This window comes from Mus caroli, unplaced genomic scaffold (assembly GCF_978045245.1).
Source record: "Mus caroli unplaced genomic scaffold, Mus_caroli_1 scaffold_14, whole genome shotgun sequence".
NCBI classification, from domain to species: Eukaryota; Metazoa; Chordata; class Mammalia; order Rodentia; family Muridae; genus Mus; species Mus caroli.
The window spans coordinates 101,895,399-101,906,207 of NW_028227269.1; positions in this window are offsets into that span (position 1 = coordinate 101,895,399).

Here is a 10,809-nt window from a genome sequence, read left to right on the forward strand (position 1 = left end):
ACCATGGACCAGGCTACATGTAATTGTCACATAGGGAAAGAAAGTCACAGATCAGTTCCTGTACCAGTGACCTTGTGGGAGCCTCAGCCAAGCTATAAGGTGGGGAAGTCCCAGTCTTGCTTTGGGGTTGGTAAAGGTTGAGAAGTCTGGCAAGCTTCACCGTGCGTTCCAGCTGAGTCGTTAACAGGATACGGAGGCTGACGATAAGTGCCTATGAGGAGGTCTATAGGGAGTTGGAGATAACATTGGTTCTTGATCCACAGCATTTCATTTCTTCACAACTGTGAGATTTTAGCCATCCCAAGTCAAGCACTGGGATACGCTGTGGCTTTCCCACAGATCTCTGGTTCACAACAGGAAGATGATAAATTGCTTGTAGAATCAAAAATGAGGTTAAGAGGAATAGACCCAGTCATGGCTGATAGTAAGGCGTTCACAGGCAGGATTTTAAAGCAGTCTGTTAAAGTGTACTATAACGTTTTTTCTTGAAAATAATTATTTAACAATATATTTTGATTACACTCTCCCCTTCCCCAACTCCTCCCCAGAATCTTCCTACTTCCCCAACCACCCAAGTCCACACTCTTTCCTTTTCTCTCTCTTTATAAAACAAACAGGCACTCTTTTTTTAAAAAAAGATAAAATATGTTAAGATAAAACCAAACAAATCAGAATAGAATAAAACAAATAAACAGAGAAAAAAAGCCAAAGGAAATAGAAGGAAAATGCAGATGCAGAGATACACACATTCACACACAGAGACATCACATAAAAACTATAACTTAGGAAACATAACATATAAACAAGAGATCTGTAAGGGGGGAGAGAGAAACCATCATGAGACCAAGAAACAACAATAAAACAAAAAACCAACAAACACCCCCCCCCAATAAAAACAAAAACACCTCTAAAAATACCACTGAGTTCATTTTGTGTTGGCCATTTACTGCCTGGCATCGGCCCTGCCCTTAACTGTGGTTTCTATATCCAGTGAGACTCCAATGGGGAAAACTAAAGTTTTGTTCTTTTGCCAGTGGTTGTCCATTGGAGATAGCTTCTGAGCAGGGGTGTGGGCTTGTGTCTACTTCCCTTCTTGGTTCTAGGACCCTGTCTGGCTTAGAGCTCTGCAGGCCATGAGCATGCCGCCATAGTCTTTGTGAGTTCATGTGTGTCACTCCTGTTGTGACTAGAAGGCCTTGCTGCCCTGGGGTCTTCCATCCTCATTGGCTCTTGCAATCACTCTTACCTCTTCTGAAGAGCCCATTGTATTTCAGACTGAGTGCTTCAAGCTCTCTCTCTGCTCATGTTTCAACTGTGGGTCTCCGTATTTGCCCCTATCTATTGTAAGAGGAGGCATCTCTGATGATGGCTGGGAGAGGCACTGATCTATGAGGCTAGGAGAATGACATCAGGAGTCATTTTATTTGTATCTTCACTTAGTGGAACAGTGGTAAGTGGGTTGTGGTAAGTGGTGACGGGCTTGGTTTTCCCTTAGGTCCCCATCTACTCTTAGGTTCTTGGCTGCCTAGCAGTATCAGGCATGGGCTCCATCTCCGGGAGTGAGCCTTAAATCTAATCAGATATCGTTGCTTACTTCCATGACTTTTGTTGGACCAGCTTATCATGCAGGCTGGTCACCATTGTAGACTCAAGGATTTGTAGCTGGGTTGGTGTTTACCTTTCTCCTCTGGTAGCAGTCAGGAGTACCTTTGAGTATCATGAACACTAGTCAGTAGGGGTGAAGGCTCTAGGTAGAGCCTTACTATCACTTTGTGGACAGTGATTGATAACATTGGCAATAGTCTGGGTTGTTTGAGGCCCCTTTGGCCAACAACTCAATTAGATGTAATCTATTTCTGGCACTGGAGGCTTCAGCTCATGGTGAGAGATGTCTAGTTGGGGCTTTGTTTCCGCTGTTAGTTGGTGATTCCATTTAGATTTTTTCCTTATATGTATATATTTTAAGAGGCTTCTACTGTACCAGGTGTCCATGTAACCCCTCAACTGACCCTTAGTTTTACCTATTTCTAACTTACCCCCTCTTCCTTCTTCCTCTCCATTTGATTCTCCCATTCCAGTCTCTGTCCATCACCCTCACCTCTGTTTCTGCATAACTATATATTCCATTTCCCCTCCCCTGAGGAGTCCTTTACTTCCCCTAGTCCCTTACTCTATTACCTAACCTCTGTGGTTATATGAATTATACCTTGGTTGTCAGAAACCAAAAGCTAACATCCATACATACCATATTACTGGTCTATTGGGGTCTGGAATTCATTCAAGATATTTTTTTCTAGCCCCACTCACTGTTAAAAATATGCTTAAACATGGAATATGTTATTATAGCAGAAGGGAAAATGCAAAACATAATCAACTTGAACTATTATCCTCTTGAGAGGATAAATTTGATATCTGAGAAAAAAATGTATACTGTGAAACCAAAACAGCAGGAGAAAAGATCAATCAGCTTGAAGATGGGTCTGAAGAAAGGCTCAATAGTTAAAAGTACTTTCTATTCTTGCAAAGGACCAGAGTTTAGTCCCCAGGGTCACAAGACAGCTCAGAGCAGTCTGTAACTCTAGCTCCAGGTGATTTGGTGCCCTCTACTGGCCTCCTTGAGACTTGCACTCATGGGCGCATATACACAGTGGGATATACTCATAGACTTAAATAAAAAGTAAAAGAAAACTTTTTAAAAAGGAAACAAAATGTACCAGAGGACCATACCAAAGTGAAGACAGCTGCCTAACTAAACAAACAAGAAAACAAGAAAACAAACAAGCAAACAAGAAAACAAACAAGCAAACAAGAAAAGTGCTAAGGTGATCTTGAGGGGAAATAGGAATTGCTAACATGTGTAATTGGAATACTGGACATGAAAGGAAGGGGGACAGAGAATGAAAAACAAATATGTATGGTTTGGTAGAAAACCGAATGCTTGGCAATCTGTGTTTTAAAAAAAATAAAGACAATACATGTAATCAATACAAAGAAGGCAGCTCTGTCATTTCTTTCTTGCTCCATGTGATTTTTCATGATTCTATTAGACTACCCTCCCTGTCTCCTCACCTGACATCTGCCTTTCCATCCACTAGCTACAACTCAGCCCCTCTCACTGCAGTCTTTCAGGATCACATACTCTGCTCCTTCTTACGAATGTCTGAAGTAAACTTGGCTTTTTGTCTCCTTTATATGTCTTTCTTTCTGGCTTCATAGCCCTAAAATGTGGCTGTAGCAGCCAGTCATGGTAGCACACACCTTTAATGGTGGCACAATTCTCGAAGTCATTACGTAGAGGCAGGTGGATATCTGTAAATTCGAAGTCAGCTTGATCTACATAGCACATTTCAGGAGAGCCAGGTCCATATAATAGAGAGATTCTGTCCCAAAGAATGTAAAAATGTACAATTTTAAAAGTAAATAAATGATCAAATATGCCTATGGGCTGGTGACATAACAGGTAAAGATGTTAGCTGGCAAATTTGATGACCTATATTCAATCCCTGGGCCCAATATGGAAGGAGAGAACTGGTTCCCGAAAGTTGTCTTCTGATCTCTCCATGCACATTATGGTATTTGTGTGCCCAACACACACACACACACACACACACACACACACACATGAATAAACATAGTAAATATAGTTAGGTTGGGCTACTATGTTTATACATTTCTGTTTAGTATCTGTATTTCACCTTTCCTTCCTCGCCAACAGGGGAGCAGATCATTGCCTCAAGACTGAACCTGAACACCACTCAACCAGAACACCACTCAACCAGAAGCCTCATGTCGGATGGTTGCTGAGCTCTGCACCCGAGGCCACTGTCCCCACTGTGGAGCTGCCCAGTGTGAGGTGCTCCCCAGAGCGTCTGGTGACCTCTTTCTTCAGTGCAGCTCTTTAGTCTTCCCAGCAGTCACCTCACCTTAACAACTGGGGACAAACCGAAGGTGAGATGAGGTAAGGTTTGGGTCTCAATAGACCCCAGGTCCTGAGGAATTCCACCTGTTGTGAGTGATGGAACAGAGGGGATTTCTCTTCTGAGATGACCTTCATCCTAGAAGGATACTTACAGGGATCTGTACAGGACTCTGTGGCAAACAAAACACCCAGCTCTCTCTGTGTGAGACGAAGAGGCCTTGGAACAGTCCTGATGGGCACTGAGACTAAACAGGCATTGTGGGGATGTGGAATCAGAGTTGGGGGTCCAAGAATTGCCTCACAAAACACATGAACACCCATCTCAGTAAGACCGAATAGTTTATGGAACAAACACCTCAGGCCTGAGGTCTACTAGGGCCATGGTCCAGGTTTGGGAACTGAACCATGGCCCTGACTTAAGATCCTACAGGGTTTTTAAGCCCCAAATCCACAAACATCTGTGCCAAGTTATTTTGTCAGTCAGGATTTAGGGCTAGAAAATTTCCTTAGGAACACGTCTTTGTGTACATCTATCCTGCTTCTGTGGGTGGGGGATTCAACTGTGGCAAGGGACTTGCTTTGTTTAATATTCATGTCCTAACTTGTCTACCCGTATGGGACTTGCCTAATATTTATGTCTTAACTTTGCCAATGAGGATGTCAGTTACCTACATACACGTCTCTTTCAAGTAGGATGTCAGTTTCTAGGGAGGCCTTGGGAACTTAAACTTTACTCAACCACTACCCAAAAGGGAAGTCTTATTCCAAATAGTTACTTATATTGGTGCAGGTGTCTCTCTTATGTTGGGGTCTATTCCAGGGGCAGCTTATACCATAAAAGCTTATACATGGGTGCAAGAATTGCTGTTGGATGGTTGGTTCCAGTCCAAGCTTATTGTGAGTTGTGGGGCCATGGACTAAGACAAGAAACTTTGTAAAGCTGAGTAGGTTTGGAAGCCCCAGCACCTCTTACATGAGGATAGTAGGCACTGCACCCACCTCTGGCCAGATTCCTGGCCTGGAACATGTGACCACAGCTCCCCACATAAAGTATGCGACTAGTAGTCACATTGCACAGAACAGAGTTTTCCATGCTAATGAGGTATCTAGATGGGCCCTGAGAGTTTGGTCAATAAAATTCCCTTCCCGAACATTCCTTCCTGCAAAAGGTATTTAATCTCTGGTATACCCTGCAGAAGTGGCATGCACCCATTTTTCATGGATCAATGAACAGTATGGATAAGCATGGACTGTCTTCTTTTATCAAGAACCACTGTTGGGGCCATGGAGGAAGCCTTTGTCTACAGGATAGTCGCCTAAGTTTCTTGCAGAAGGCCCCTCCATGTCCCTGGACAGTTGCACTGCTAAGATAAGCCAGAGTTCCCCCTCCCGAGCCCTGGGCTCGCTCATCTTTGAAGGCCCATGAGCCCCCTCTGTTCCCAAATCATCTATTCGGTTTTCAGTGGTGTATGAATGCCAGGGAGTTTGGGAACCTGTGACTCTTCGGACTCATCCTGTGCCGTTTCTCACTTGGACTGAGGTCCCCACCCCTCAGGCTCTGTTTTCCCATCCTCTGAGCAGTGTATAGTGCTTCCCAAGAGCCCAGCACCCGATGGTGATGGCAGCATAGGGTAAATGCAGCCTGGCCTTCCCCACTTCATCTGTCCAGTGGAGTTCCCATACCCCAGTGACAAGGTGGAATGTGAAACCACAGTGGGTGTTTTAGTCAGGGTTTCTATTCCTGCACAAACATCATGACCAAGAAGCAAGTTGGGGAGGAAAGGGTTTATTCAGCTTACATTTCCACATTGTTGTTCATCGCCAAAGGAAGTCAGGACTGGAACTCACACAGGGCAGGAACTCAAAGGCAGGAGCTGATGCAGAGACCATGGAGGAATGTTACTTAATGGCTTGCTTCCCTTGGCTTGCTCAGCCTGCTTTCTTAGAGAACCCAAGACTACCAGCCCAGGGATGGCACCACCCACAAGGGACCCTCGTACCCTTGATCCCTAATTGAGAAAATGCCTTACAGCTGGATCTCATGGAAGCATTTCCTCAAGGGAGGCTCCTTTCTCTGTGATAACTCCAGCTGTATCAAGTTGACACAAAACCAGTCAGTAGAGTGGGCAACTAAACAAAACATTTCTACTGACTTCTATTGGGATTGGTTTCCAAAGTCAGAACATAACAGAATATGTGATCAATCTTGGTATTAGAAAGTTTCCTGGTAACAGCAGAAACATAAGAAAGTTTCCTTATAATGGCAGCCTAGCCAGGTAATTGTCACCTGGGCCTTTACATTTTACCTAGGTCCTAACAATCAGCATGCCACCTGATCCCCCTTTCAGGTCCCTGCCTAGTGGACACTAGATCCCCACCTCTCAGAAAGCACTGACTTAATCATAGGACTTGCTGAGCACCCCAAACCAAACAGATGCTCCCCCTATGAGTTCAGCTTCACCCTATGTGACTCTGGTGCATCCCCATCACCTTCAGCCTCTTCACAGCCCTGGAGACACTCTTGTGGGTGTCATCCAGGATGTCACACTCCCTGGATGGGATCCTGGAGCAGGAGGAAGGATGCTAACTATGAAACTGGCGGTTTTCCAATAACATTGACAGTTCCCTCACTGGCCTGGTACTAGTGTTTACTCCATTGCTGTGACTAGTGTTCAGTGGCTATGGAATATGATATCAGAGGACTGTAAACCCAAAACAATCCCAAAACTTAAGACCGTATCTAAGGTGGTAGAGTACTTACTTACTTAATGCGAGCAAGGCACTGGGTTCAAGCCCTAGAACTGCCAAAGATTAAATATACAAATAAAAGTTAACCAAATGAAGCTAAATAGTCAGGTACATAAGTGAGAAAAATATTTCTGCCTTGACTCAAGGTCCAGGCACAGGGTCCACCTTTGACCTCTAGAACTAGGATTCTCCTGTTGTTTCTCTCAGGTCCCATAAGTAGGGAACCTGTTGCCTATACATAGCTTTTCTGTTGGAGCAGGCTCTTCCAGAAGTCAAATCCCTAAATGGAGAAGGGCTACAGACAAGACTGGCTACCACTGTCCTTCACAAACTAGCCAGGCCTGTTGTTCTTCCAGACATGTCTTCCAGACATGTCCCCAAATACCTACCTCTGCCAGAAATACAAGCAAACACAGTGCCTCTTAGTCTAGTTTGGTGATCCCAGCTGACCTCTACAAAACATGTCTCCCCTCTTCTCTCCCCTCATGAGAATCATTGCACAAGCTGGATCTGCTTTCCCTGGCCAGACTGAAGCTCTTTGTCCTTCACATTCCACCAGCCCATATTGAAGGACATTTCCGCTCTGAATGGCTCACTCAAACCTCACCCCTCCCCCAGCCTAAAACCTAACAGTTTCTGCCCATGGAGCCCTGTGACCATGGATCTCTGTGACCATGCGCTTCTGTGATTTCCTCAAGGCAGAGGGCTCAGCCTAGGGTGGTGATGGACTTACTATGTTCCGGAGAGCTTTCCCAGGCTAGACCCACCATGTTGACTCACTGGGGTTAATCTGGACACACTCTGCTGTCATTCTGTAATTGGCATAAATGAAGGGGTTCTCTGTAGATTCTTGTCCCCTTTCTTTGGGTATCAGACTACTGAAGCAGTGGACCCCAAGACATTACCATGGCCCAGGAGAGAAGGAAAAGGCTGAAGCCTGGTGCCAGCTGGAGGAGGCTGGAGAGATTGACAGTTCTGAAAACCTATCAGAAAACCACCTCAGAGGACAGACTGGAACCTGGACAATGGCTGATCAGTGATAGGCAGGGTCATACCTTTACTGCAGCTGTTTAGTTATATATATGTGTATATATATACATGTATATGTATATATGTATATATATGTATATGTATATGTATATATATATATCTTGCCCTAGATTTAAGCCAGAGCCTCCTGTCAGGACCCCAAAGACAGACTTTGGGAGGGCTCCTTTCTTTTTTTTTTTTTTTGAGACAGGGTTTCTCTGTGTAGCCCTGGCTGTCCTGGAACTCACTTTGTAGACCAGGCTGGCCTCGAACTCAGAAATCCGCCTGCCTCTGCCTCCCGAGTGCTGGGATTAAAGGCGTGCGCCACCACCGCCCGGCTGAGGGCTCCTTTCTTTATCTATCTATCTATCTATCTATCTATCTATCTATCTATCTATCTATCATTTATTTATTTATTTATTTATTTATTATATGTAAGTACACTGTAGCTGTCCTCAGATACTCCAGAAGAGGGCATCAGATTTCGTTACGGATGGTTGTGAGCCACCATGTGGTTGCTGGGTTTGAACTCAGGACCTTCGGAAGAGTAGTTGGTGCTCTTAACCACTGAGCCATCTTGCCAGCCCCCATTGGGAGGGTTCTTAATCTCCTTGTCGCTCTTCCTAATATGGCCATATTGAGTGAATCTCTCTCTTTTTTTCCTGCTTTTCATCATTGCTTATTTAACTGGCAGACTGAGGATGGGTGGCCTAGCCTACCTTCTTACCCAGTTCATGGAGGTTCATAAACTGCCTCACGGTTTTAGACACAATTAGGAAACAGATTGGTAAAGGAGAGCAGGTTAGTTCCGGTTTGTCTGAATCGGGGAGAGAGACTCCCCACTTCTCTCAGTCCTCTCAGAAGCAGAGTTACGATTTTGTACAAGACAATGAATCGGAAGCCGGGGCATTAATTCAGCTGACTGTTGATGTATAAGCCCCACCCCACCCCACCCCCTCCCCAGCTGGTGCTATTGGCTCAGCCTTTCTCTGGGTTGCCTAGAGAAGTCGCAATTCCTTGCATTACAGTGTACTATTGTTTTAGCGTGGTAACCCTCCAGAGGGACACCACAGGTCTCCCTTCCTCGCAGGTCCACACTTATACTGCCACTGTTCACCTAATTACTTTCTGCCTGTGGTAATTTTACTTTTTTTCTATATATAATTATGTTTTTTTCTCTTTAATTGATTTTATTTCTTTCTTTTAGGTTTTACTACCTTTGTTGGAGGGGAGTGATTGGGGCTCATCACCGCATGCACACGCAAGTCAGGGAGAAGTATTGATGGTGCATAGCCATATGTAATGTCAGCTCAGGGGAATCCAGTGCCTCTGCCTCCACAGACAGCTGTACTCACATGCTCATTCCCACATGAGACACACATAGAATTTTTAGAAGTAATAAAAATAAATATTTTAAAAGCGCTTGATAAGTGTTCAAGAGGAATATTGGGGATTATTGGGGAATACTAGGGGGAGATAGCAGAAGAGTTACTAAGGCTCTGGACAGAGAGAGAGCAACATGTCTGGGGATATGAGGACTGACAGAATTCAGGCCCGAGCACTAGAGAGACGACATGGCAGAGGGCAGGGCTCTGAAGAGAAGAATCAGGGCTCAGCTGGCAGAAGTGGGGTCTCTTCTAATGCCTTTCTGAAGACAGGGAGGGAGATTTCATAGCACAAACCTGCAGCCTGGTTCTCTGATCGCCAGGTAGGAGGAAAGGAGTGGGTAGGGAACAGGATATGTGGCCACCAATAGCCACTGACAAAACCCTCTTCCTTAAGTGAGAAACCCTGGCTCATGGAAGTCTGTTAGCTGCAGACTCATAAACAGAGTCTCCGTGGGGCACCTGTTGGCATCTGTGAGACAGGAGGGGCTGCTTAGGTACTGTCGCCTGAGCAGTAGCTGGATTCGGACGTCACCTTCTCTCAGTCAGAGGACAGCTTATGACAGCTCATTCTTTTTCTGTTGAAGCTATTAAGACAACTCTATTGTCTTGATCTCTGAATTGGGCCTCTCCCCCCCCCCCCCCCCGAGAAGAAAAGGGGGTCAAAAGTGAGCCACTGACACGCCGCTCCGAGAACAACCACAGAATGTTCCAGCCCTAAGTCAGCGCCGGATGTCCTGACCACAAGATGTACCCTGATACCACCAAGTTCCTGCTTCCCCGTGTAGTGGCCAAAAGAAAAATTTCTGCTGCCCCATCTCTCCTGCTGAGAAGTACTTCCTCTTTTGCTTGTGCATTTCTGCTGCCCCATCCCTCCTGCTGAGAAGTGCTTCCTCTTTTGCTTGTGCATTTCTGCTGCCCCATCCCTCCTGCTGAGAAGTACTCCCTCTTTTGCTTGTGCATTTCTGCTGCCCCATCCCTCCTGCTGAGAAGTACTTCCTCTTTTTTTGCTGCCCCATCCCTCCTGCTGAGAAGTGCTTCCCCTTTTGCCTGTGCATTTAAGCCTTGAGCCTTGCTGAATACAGTGACACCTTGATGCTGCTCAAACTGGTTCTGTGTCCTTCCTCCCATTTGGTGTCCGTCTCTCCCTCCCCCATTTGGTTCTTAGGAGAAGGTCCTCTGGAGACCCTCGAATAACTGGACCTGCTGGATGGGTCATTTTTCCTTCTATGATTTAGGTCCTGGGGCCCCAGATCTGATGGCAACTGTCTTTATCTGCTGAGCCAGCTTGTCGGTCCCAATTTTATTTTTTAACATTAGCCATTTTAAAGGTAGAACTTGACCAAATAATACAGTTGGTTAGGCTTAGGCTGTTCTGTACTCTATGAAGAGGCAAACAATTATCTGTCAAATTCCAAATCTTGTTCTTTTTCCTAGGATGATAACATCTGGTCTGTATCATGGCTCCCAACACTTCTGCAGTAAAAGGAAGCAGCCTTTACTCTTTGGGGTTATGGGTTCCTGAGCTGTGGTGCTCAAATGGCTAGATATCAGATATCTTCCACTTGAGGTGGGCTCATGGGTATAAAACTCCACTAACACAAAAGAGGAGGTGGCTCAGCCATAACTGTGCCTGTAGGTCAGAGAGGAATGAAAGTTGGGAAACCATGTGAATGGAATACAGGCATCCCAAAGAACAAACAAAAGCTGCCTTGGCACTGCTCTGGT